The following is an 11,996-nucleotide window of genomic DNA, read 5'->3' on the forward strand; positions in this document are numbered from 1 at the left end:
TGTGGGATATGCAGAGGTTTGTATATTCCCCATGTATTTTCAGTGGGGGGAAATTCCTGGTAATTCCGGGTAATCGTGGACTTTTCGGAACCGGGAAACATGCTGGCTGGAATGACCAGGGTCAGTGGAGTTTGTGGATGTTGGAACGGTTCAAATCGGATAAGAAATGTGGGATATGCAGTAGATTGTATATTTCCCTTTCATTGTCAATGGGGAGAAAATTACCGGAAAACTGGGAATTTTGGGAAAGTGAATAATTTCGTGTTCGATATGTGGGAAAGTAGTGTGGGTGGATGGATGAAAGGTCGGAATCGGGTTTAAAAATGCGAACCGTTTGAGAATTTAAGGCATTGTAGAACTATGAATTCATTTGAATGGGAAATTCCTGGAAATTTGGGAAAAATGGGAATTTTTAAGAAAATTGATAATACTTTTCCTATATGATACGAATGGGTTGGTGTTGGATTTTTCTGAATCGGTTAAAAAATGTTGACGTTGTAACAGTTTCAACTGAGAATGAGTATTTCGGAATTCCTGGAATTTCGGGAAAACCGTAAATTTGTACAAAAAGAAAAATGGTGATGTTGTTTTCCCAACTACAAAGAATGTTTTGAAGGTGGAATGGTCAAAAACTGTTGAAAAATGCAATCTGAGAGAACTTTCCAGCAAGAGGTGAAAATAGGGCTAACGAAAACCGGGATTTTTGGGAATTTGTGGAATATTTTGGAACTTGGAAAATGGTAATTTGGTTTTCCAAGGTGAGTGAAGGGTGTGGATGTTGGAACGGTTCGAATCAGATGAGAAATGTGGGATATGCAGTAGATTTAAGGGGCGGCATGGCGTAGTGGGTAGAGCGGCCTTGCCAGAAACCTGAGGGTTGCAGGTTCGCTCCCCGCCTCTTACCATCCAAAAATCGCTGCCGTTGTGTCCTTGGGCAGGACACTTCACCCTTGCCCCCGGTGCCGCTCACACCGGAGAATGAATGATGAATGAATGAGTTGTAAAAATGAATGATGGGTTCTCACTTCTCTGTGAAGCGCTTTGAGTGTCTAGAAAAGCACTATATAAATCTAATCCATTATTATTATTATTATTGTATATTTGCCATTCATTGTGAGGAGAAAATTACCGGAAATAACGGGAAAACTGGGAATTTTGGGAAAGCGAATAAACTGTTTAGTGTTCAATATGTGGGAGAGTAGTGTGGGTGGATGGATGAAAGGTCGGAATCGGGTTTAAAAATTGCGAAAAATTGGAGAATTTAAGGCATTGTAGAACTATGAATTCATTGGAATGGGACATTCCTGGAAATTTGGGAAAACTGGGAATTTTTTAAAATATTGATAATACTTTTTCTATATGATACGAATGGGTTGGTGTTGGATTTTTCTGGAATCGGTTAAAAAATGTTGACGTTGTAACAGTTTCAACTGAGAATGAGTATTTCGGAATTCCTGGAATTTCGTGAAAACCGGAAATGTGTACAAAAAGAAAAATGGTGATGTTGTTTTCCCAACTACAAAGAATGTTTTGAAGGTGGAATGGTCAAAAACGTTTGAAAAATGCAGTCTGAGAAAACTTTCCAGCAAGAGGTGAAAATAGGGCTTACGAAAACCGGGATTTTTGGGAATTTGTGGAATTTTTTGGAACTTGGAAAATGGTAGTTTGGTTGTCCAAGGTGAGTGAAGGGTGTGGATGTTGGAATGGTTCGAATCAGATGAGAAATGTGGGATATGTAGTCGATTGTATATTTGCCATTCATTGTGAGGAGAAAATTACCGGAAATAACGGGAAAACTGGGAATTTTGGGAAAGCGAATAAACTGTTTAGTGTTCGATATGTGGGAGAGTAGTGTGGGTGGATGGATGAAAGGTCGGAATCGGGTTTAAAAATTGCGAAAAATTGGATAATTTAAGGCATTGCAGAACTATGAATTCATTGGAATGGGAAATTCCTGGAAATTTCAGAATTTTGGGGAATACCGGGAAATTTTGAAAATATTGATACTAGCACAATTGTCCTAGATTATACAAATGGGTTTGTGTTAATTTTTTTGGAATCGATTAAAAAATGTTGATGTAGTCACAGTTTGAACTGAGAATGGGTATTTCGGAATTTCGGGAATTTCGGGAAAACAGGGAATTTGTACAATAAGAAAAATGGTGATGTTGTTGTCCCAATTATGAAGAATGTTTTGAAGGTGGAATGGTCAAAAACTGTTGAAAAATGCAGTCTGAGAAAACTTTCCAGCAAGAGATGAAAATAGGGCTTACGAAAACCGGGATTTCTGGGAATTTCTGGAATTTTTATGAACTTGGAAAATGGTAGTTTGGTTGTCCAAGGTGAGTGAAGGGTGTGGATGTTGGAATGGTTTTATTCCGTGGTGAAATGTGGAATATGCAGAGGTTTGTATATTCCCCATGTATTTTCAGTGGGGGGAAATTCCTGGTAATTCCGGGTAATCGTGGACTTTTCGGAACCGGGAAACATGCTGGCTGGAATGACCAGGGTCAGTGGAGTTTGTGGATGTTGGAACGGTTCAATTCGGATAAAAAATGTGGGATATGCAGTAGATTGTATATTTCCCATCCATTGTCAATGGGGAGAAAATTACCGGAAATTCCGGGAAAACTGGGAATTTTGGGAAAGCGAATAATTTTGTGTTCGATATGTGGGAAAGTAGTGTGGGTGGATGGATGAAAAGTCGGAATCGGGTTTAAAAATGCGAAAAATTTGAGAATTTAAGGCATTGTAGAACTATGAATTCATTTGAATGGAAATTTCCTAGAAATTTGGGAATTGTGGGAAAACTGGGAATTTTTAAAAATATCGATAATACTTTCCTATATGATACGAATGGGTTGGTGTTGGATTTTTCTGGAATCGGTTCAAAAATGTTGACGTTGTAACAGTTTCAACTGAAAATGAGTATTTCGGAATTCCTGGAATTTCGGGAAAACCGGAAATTTGTACAAAAAGAAAAATGGTGATGTTGTTTTCCCAACTACAAAGAATGTATTGAAGGTGGAATGGTCAAAAACGTTTGAAAAATGCAGTCTGAGAAAACTTTCCAGCAAGAGGTGAAAATAGGGCTTACGAAAACCGGGATTTTTGGGAATTTGTGGAATTTTTTGGAACTTGGAAAATGGTAGTTTGGTTGTCCAAGGTGAGTGAAGGGTGTGGATGTTGGAATGGTTCGAATCAGATGAGAAATGTGGGATATGTAGTCGATTGTATATTTGCCATTCATTGTGAGGAGAAAATTACCGGAAATAACGGGAAAACTGGGAATTTTGGGAAAGCGAATAAACTGTTTAGTGTTCGATATGTGGGAGAGTAGTGTGGGTGGATGGATGAAAGGTCGGAATCTGGTTTAAAAATTGCGAAAAATTGGATAATTTAAGGCATTGTAGAACTATGAATTCATTGGAATGGGAAATTCCTGGAAATTTCAGAATTTTGGGGAATACCGGGAAATTTTGAAAATATTGATACTAGCACAATTGTCCTAGATTATACAAATGGGTTTGTGTTAATTTTTTTGGAATCGGTTAAAAAATGTTGATGTAGTCACAGTTTGAACTGAGAATGGGTATTTCGGAATTTCGGGAATTTCGGGAAAACAGGGAATTTGTACAATAAGAAAAATGGTGATGTTGTTGTCCCAATTATGAAGAATGTTTTGAAGGTGGAATGGTCAAAAACTGTTGAAAAATGCAGTCTGAGAAAACTTTCCAGCAAGAGATGAAAATAGGGCTTACGAAACCGGGATTTCTGGGAATTTCTGGAATTTTTATGAACTTGGAAAATGGTAGTTTGGTTGTCCAAGGTGAGTGAAGGGTGTGGATGTTGGAATGGTTTTATTCCGTGGTGAAATGTGGAATATGCAGAGGTTTGTATATTCCCCATGTATTTTCAGTGGGGGGAAATTCCTGGTAATTCCGGGTAATCGTGGACTTTTCGGAACCGGGAAACATGCTGGCTGGAATGACCAGGGTCAGTGGAGATTGTGGATGTTGGAACGGTTCAATTCGGATAAAAAATGTGGGATATGCAGTAGATTGTATATTTCCCATCCATTGTCAATGGGGAGAAAATTACCGGAAATTCCGGGAAAACTGGGAATTTTGGGAAAGCGAATAATTTTGTGTTCGATATGTGGGAAAGTAGTGTGGGTGGATGGATGAAAAGTCGGAATCGGGTTTAAAAATGCGAAAAATTTGAGAATTTAAGGCATTGTAGAACTATGAATTCATTTGAATGGAAATTTCCTAGAAATTTGGGAATTGTGGGAAAACTGGGAATTTTTAAAAATATCGATAATACTTTCCTATATGATACGAATGGGTTGGTGTTGGATTTTTCTGGAATCGGTTCAAAAATGTTGACGTTGTAACAGTTTCAACTGAAAATGAGTATTTCGGAATTCCTGGAATTTCGGGAAAACCGGAAATTTGTACAAAAAGAAAAATGGTGATGTTGTTTTCCCAACTACAAAGAATGTTTTGAAGGTGGAATGGTCAAAAACGTTTGAAAAATGCAGTCTGAGAAAACTTTCCAGCAAGAGGGGAAAATAGGGCTTACGAAAACCGGGATTTTGGGGAATTTGTGGAATTTTTTGGAACTTGGAAAATGGTAGTTTGGTTGTCCAAGGTGAGTGAAGGGTGTGGATGTTGGAATGGTTCGAATCAGATGAGAAATTTTGGATATGCAGTCGATTGTATATTTGCCATTCATTGTGAGGAGAAAATTACCAGAAATAACGGGAAAACTGGGAATTTTGGGAAAGCGAATAAACTGTTTTGTGTTCAATATGTGGGAGAGTAGTGTGGGTGGATGGATGAAAGGTCGGAATCGGGTTTAAAAATTGCGAAAAATTGGAGAATTTAAGGCATTGTAGAACTATGAATTCATTGGAATGGGAAATTCCTGGAAATTTCTGAATTTTGGGGAATACCGGGAAATTTTGAAAATATTGATACTAGCACAATTGTCCTAGATGATACAAATGGGTTTGTGTTAATTTTTTTGGAATCGGTTAAAAAATGTTGATGTAGTCACAGTTTCAACTGGGAATGGGTATTTCAGAATTCCTGGAATTTCGGGAAAACCGGGAATTTGTACAATAAGAAAAAAGGTGATGTTGTTGTCCCAACTACAAAGAATGTTTTGAAGGTGGGATGGTCAAAAGTGGTTGAAAAGTGCAGTCTGAGAAAACTTTCCAGCAAGCGGTAGAAATAGGGCTTTCGAAAACTGGGAATTCTGGGAATTACCGGAATTTTTTTAAACCTGGAAAATGGTAGTTGCCCAAGGTGAGTGGAGTGTGTGGATGGTGGAACGGTTCAGATCGGCTGAGAAATGTGAGAATTTTGCAAGTTCCAAAATTGGCCCCATTCATTTTCAATGGGGAGAAAATGACCGGAAATTCCGGGAAAACCGAGAAAACATACCGGAGAGTAGTGTGGGTGAATGGATGAAAGGTCAGAATGGGATTTAAAAACTGCGAAACATTTTGAGAATTTAGGGCATTGTAGAACTATGAATACGTCCTTTCATTTGAATAAGAATTTCCTGGAAATTTGGGAATTTCAGGAAAACCGGAAATTTGGGAAAATATTGATACTAGCACAATTGCCCAAGATGATATGAATGGGTTGGTGTTGTATTTTTTGGAATCGGTTCAAAAATGTTGACGTAGCAACGTTTCGAATTGGAAAATAGGTATTTTGGAATTCCTGGAATTTCGGGAAAAACCGTGAATTTGTACAAAAACAAAAACGGGAATGTTGTCGTCCTAACTACGAAGAATGTTTTGAAGGTGGAGTGGTCAAAAACGCTTGAAAAATGCAGTCTGAGAAAACTTTCCAGCAAGAGGTGAAAATAGGGCTTTTGAAAACTGGTAATTCTGAGAACTCCTGGGAATTTTTTGAACTTGGAAAAAAAGGTAGTTTGATTGTCCAAGGTGAGTGGAGTGTGTGGGTGTTAGGACGGTTCAAATCGGTTGACAAATGTGAGAATTGTGCATGTTCGAAAACTAGCCCATTCCTTTTCATCGGGGAGTAAATTACTGGAAATTACGGGTAATCCGAGTTAGTTTATGTGAGAGTAGTGCGGGTGAATGGATGAAAGGTCAGAATGGGGTTTAAAAAATGCGAAACATTTGGAGATTTTAGGGCATTGTAGAACTGTGAATACGTCCATTTATGTCAACAGGAATTTCCTGGAAATTTGGGAATTTTGGGAAATCCGGGATTAAAAAAAAAAAAATTATACTGGCACAATTGATATGATGTAAGTGTCTATATTAGTTATATTAGCCTACTATCAAAATGACTTTAAAAGTCTTATATACATGTTATAATGAAGGCAACACATGATGTAAGTGTCTATATTAGCCTACTATCAAAATGACTTCAAAAGTCTTATATAAATGTTATAATGAAGGCAACACATGATGTAAGTGTCTATATTAGCCTACTATCAAAATGACTTTAAAAGTCTTATATACATGTTATAATGAAGGCAACACATGATGTAAGTGTTTATATTAGCCTACTATCAAAATGACTTCAAAAGTCTTATATAAGTGTTATAATGAAGGCAACACATGATGTAAGTGTCTATATTAGCCTACTATCAAAATGACTTTAAAAGTCTTATATAAGTGTTATAATGAAGGCAACACATGATGTAAGTGTCTATATTAGCCTACTATCAAAATGACTTTAAAAGCCTTATATAAGTGTTATAATGAAGGCAACACATGATGTAAGTGTCTATATTAGCCTACTATCAAAATGACTTTAAAAGTCTTATATAAGTGTTATAATGAAGGCAACACATGATGTAAGTGTCTATATTAGCTATATTAGCCTACTATCAAAATGACTTTAAAAGTATTCTATAAGTGTTATAATGAAGGCAACACATGATGTAAGTGTCTATATTAGCTGTATTAGCCTACTATCAAAATGACTTTAAAAGTCTTATATAAGTGTTATAATGAAGACAACACATGATGTAAGTGTCTATATTAGACTACTATCAAAATGACTTTAAAAGTCTTATATAAGTGTTATAATGAAGACAACACATGATGTAAGTGTCTATATTAGCTATATTAGCCTACTATCAAAATGACTTTAAAAGTCTTATATAAGTGTTATACTGAAGACAACACATGATGTAAGTGTCTATATTAGCCTACTATCAAAATGACTTTAAAAGCCTTATGTAAGTGTTATAATGAAGGCAACACATGATGTAAGTGTCTATACTAGCTATATTAGCCTACTATCAAAATGACTTTAAAAGTCTTATATAAGTGTTATAATGAAGGCAACACATGATGTAAGTGTCTATATTAGCCTACTATCAAAATGACTTTAAAAGCCTTATATAAGTGTTATAATGAAGGCAACACATGATGTAAGTGTCTATATTAGCCTACTATCAAAATGACTTTAAAAGTCTTATATAAGTGTTATAATGAAGGCAACATATGATGTAAGTGTCTATATTAGCCTACTATCAAAATGACTTTAAAAGTCTTCTATAAGTGTTATAATGAAGACAACACATGATGTAAGTGTCTATATTAGCTATATTAGCCTACTATCAAAATGACTTTAAAAGTCTTATATAAGTGTTATAATGAAGACAACACATGATGTAAGTGTCTATATTAGCTATAATAGCCTACTATCAAAATGACTTTAAAAGTCTTATATAAGTGTTATAATGAAGGCAACACATGATGTAAGTGTCTATATTAGTCCCCCTAGAGGACAGTATAGGTAAGACTCCTTGAAAGGCGCATGAAGTGTGCATAAAGAAGGTAAACAAAGGGGGATCAGCGTACATGTGCACCCCCGCTTTCATCCCTCGTCCTCCTGATCCAGATGTCCGCTGCCTTCACAATAAGAGTCTAATCTGCAGTTGCCAGCCAGGTGTGGTTGGTTCTCAGCGGCGTGCGAGCCCCCGCCTCATCTCCGGCCTTGGCTCGCTTCACTGGACACACTTTTCCTGCGTCTGATCGCAGCCACAGGCCTCCTTTCTCGGAGAGAGAGAGAAAAAAAAGGGTGTTCTTGGGAGAATAACGCTTTTAAAGTCATTAAATAGGAAGCAGCGCCGAGATCAGATGGTGAAAAGGAGCTTTCTTCACTGTCTCCTCACCCAGGAGTTTGTTAGTGGAGTGAGCAGGAGCCTACCCCACATAGCTATGTGGAAGAAGAATGCTAGGCTTGTCCCCATAACAATATTTTGGTACATATTTTGATACTTTTTGATACTTTTTGATACTTTTTGATACTTTTTGATATTAAAGCGCACCACAAAAAATGGCATTATGGGCTTTATTTTAACAGTAAATCTTAGTGTAGATATGTTTATTATTGTCATTTAGTCCTTAAATAAAATAGTGAACATACTAGACAACTTGTCTTTTAGTAGTAAGTAAACAAACAAAGACTCCTAATTAGTCTGCAGTAACATATTGTGTCATTTATACACCTATTATTTTGTACACATTATGAGGGACAAACTGTAAAAAATGGATTATTAATCTATATATAATCTACATATACACATTTTTCACATATATATATACACATACATGTATACATATATTCACACATATATACATATGTACAAGCATATACACACATACATACACACTTTTTTCACATATATATATATACATACACACACATTTACACATATATATTTACACTTATATACATATATACACACATATATACACACATTTTTCACATATATATACATACACACACATTTACACATATATATTTACACTTATATACATATATACACACATTTTTCACACATATATATATATATATATATATATATATATATATATATATATATATATATATATATATATATATACACATACATATATTTACACATATATATACACACATACATACACATATTTTCACATATATATACATACACACACATTTACACTTATATACATATAAACACACTTTTTTCACATATATATATACATACATATATTTACACATATATACATATATACATATACACACACATACATACACACATTTTCACATATATATACATACACACACATTTACACATATATATTTACACTTATATACATATATACACACATATATACACGCATTTTTCACATATATATACATACACACACATTTACTCATATATATTTACACTTATATACATATATACACACATTTTTCACACATATATATATATATATATGTATATATATATATATATATATACATACATATATTTACACATATATACACACATACATACACACATTTTCACATATATATATACATACACACACATTTACACTTATATACATATATACACACATTTTTCACATATATATATATATATACATACATATATTTACACATATATACATATATACACACATACATACAAACATTTTCACATATATATACATACACACACATTTACACATATATACATATATACACACATGTTTCACATATATATATATATACATACATATATTTACACATATATACATATATACACACATACATACAAACATTTTCACATATATATACATACACACACATTTACACATATATATTTACACTTATATACATATATACACACATATATACACACATTTTTCACATATATATACATACACACACATTTACTCATATACATTTACACATATATACATATATACACACATACATACACACATTTTTCACATATATATACATACACACACATTTACACATATATATTTACACTTACATACATATATACATACATATATACACACATTTTTCACACATATATACACATATATATTTACACATAACATCACACATACACCCATACATACGCATATATACCAATATGTTGGTACCGGTACCGGTACCAAAATGTTTTTCAATACTTTTCAATACTTTTCTAAATAAAGGGGACCACAAAAAATTTCATAATTGGCTTCATTTGAGCAACAAATCTTAGGGTACATGAAACATATGTTTATTATTGTCATTTAGTCCTTAAATAAAATAGTGAACATACTAGACAACTTGTCTTTTAGTAGTAAGTAAACAAACAAAGACTCCTAATTAGTCTGCAGTAACATATTGTGTCATTTATACACCTATTATTTTGTACACATTATGAGGGACAAACTGTAAAAATTGATTATTAATCTATTTGTTCATTTACTGTTAATATCTGCTTATTTTCTGTTTTAACATGTTCTATCTACACTTCTGTTAAAATGTAATAATCACTTATTCTTCTCTTCTTTGATACTTTACATTCGTTTTGGATGATACCACACATTTAGGTATCGATCCGATACCAAGCCGTTACAGGATCATACATTGGTCATATTCAAAGTCCTCATGTGTGTTTTTTTTTTAAACGATTAAAGATTTTGTGATGATAAAAAAATATCGATGTAATCATAGTAGTATCGACTAGATACTGTTACGTACGGCGGGGGAAGGAGACGACACAATGGCAGGGATCACTTCAATAGGTTTATTGATACTGATGATGATGACGCGTTGGGGTGTGTATAAAGTTAAAGTCAAAGTACCAATGATAGTCACACCCACACTAGGTGTGGTGAAATTACCCTCTGCATTTGACTCATCAAATTGTTCACCCCCTGGGAGGTGAGGGGAGCAGTGAGCAGCAGCGGTGGCCGCGCCCGGGAATCATTTTTGGGATGCTTACTACGGAGCGTGAGCTACGTTCTGTCACTGGATCTTCGGGTTCGCTGGTCTTTATTCCTTCTGCCCTCATCAGACCCAGGTGTGTTGATTGCTGACTGCCTGCAGCCGAGCAGGGGCGTGTCCCGGCGCATGCGGGATTGCGCTTGCGCCCTGACAGATACATTCTGTACTTGGTATCATTACAGTGGATTTCAGGTCTAGATCCACCCATTAAAGTAAAGTTAAAAGTTAACGTACCAATGATAGTCACACACACACACTAGGTGTGGTGAAATTTGTCCTCTGCATTTCCCCTTGTTCACCCCCTGGGAGGTGAGGGGAGCAGTGGGCAGCAGCAGTGGCCGCGCCCGGGAATCATTTTTGGTGATTTAACCCCCAATTCCAACCCTTGATGCTGAGTGCCAAGCAGGGAGGTAATGGGTCGCATTTTTATAGTCTTTGGTATGACTCGGCCGGGGTTTGAACTCACAACCTACCCATCTCAGGGCGGACACTCTAACCACTAGGCCACTATGTTACTATACGTGAATGGTGCGAGACGACGTGAAGAATGCAGAGGGAAGCCAGAGACAGGATGCTTACTACAGAGAGTGAACTACGTTCCGTCACTGGATCTTCGGGTCCGCTGGTCTTTATTCCTTCTGCCCTCATCAGACCCGGGTGCGTTGATTGCCGAGCAGGGGAGTGTCCCGGCGCATGCGGGATTGCGCTTGCGCCGTGACAGATACGCTCTTGTACTTGGTATCATTACAGTGGATGTCAGGTGTAGATCCACCCATGGCGTTTGTTTACATTGTGACGCCGGTGAGCTATTGTATCCTCCGAGGGTGTGTAGTGAAGCATGTTTAGCTATTCCTCGTCCTGCCGGGATGATACTAGTAAGAAACTCACTTTGAGTAGCTAAAACACTGTGAATGGACGTTAGCCGCTAGCTAGCTAGCCATGTCTTAAAGCACCTCTTCCTGAGGGCTTTTCAGTGTTATAACTTCGCCTTTATCGTCAGTTTTTAAGCCAAAATGCGTCCGTTCTCCCTTTCCTGTCTTCACACTGTGTCTGCTTGTGAGTACTCTGTGATTGTGCGCTGCCGAACATGCTCCTCTGCTCATAAAACCAGCAATGTCACATGTAAAAATAAGAAAAAAGAAAACTGGTATTTTTTAGAGGCGGTATTGTACCGATTATGATTCCTTAGTATCGCGGTACTTTACTCGTACAACCCTACTCTGCACTGGT

This window comes from Entelurus aequoreus, linkage group LG15, assembly GCF_033978785.1.
Source record: "Entelurus aequoreus isolate RoL-2023_Sb linkage group LG15, RoL_Eaeq_v1.1, whole genome shotgun sequence".
Classification (NCBI taxonomy): Eukaryota; Metazoa; Chordata; class Actinopteri; order Syngnathiformes; family Syngnathidae; genus Entelurus; species Entelurus aequoreus.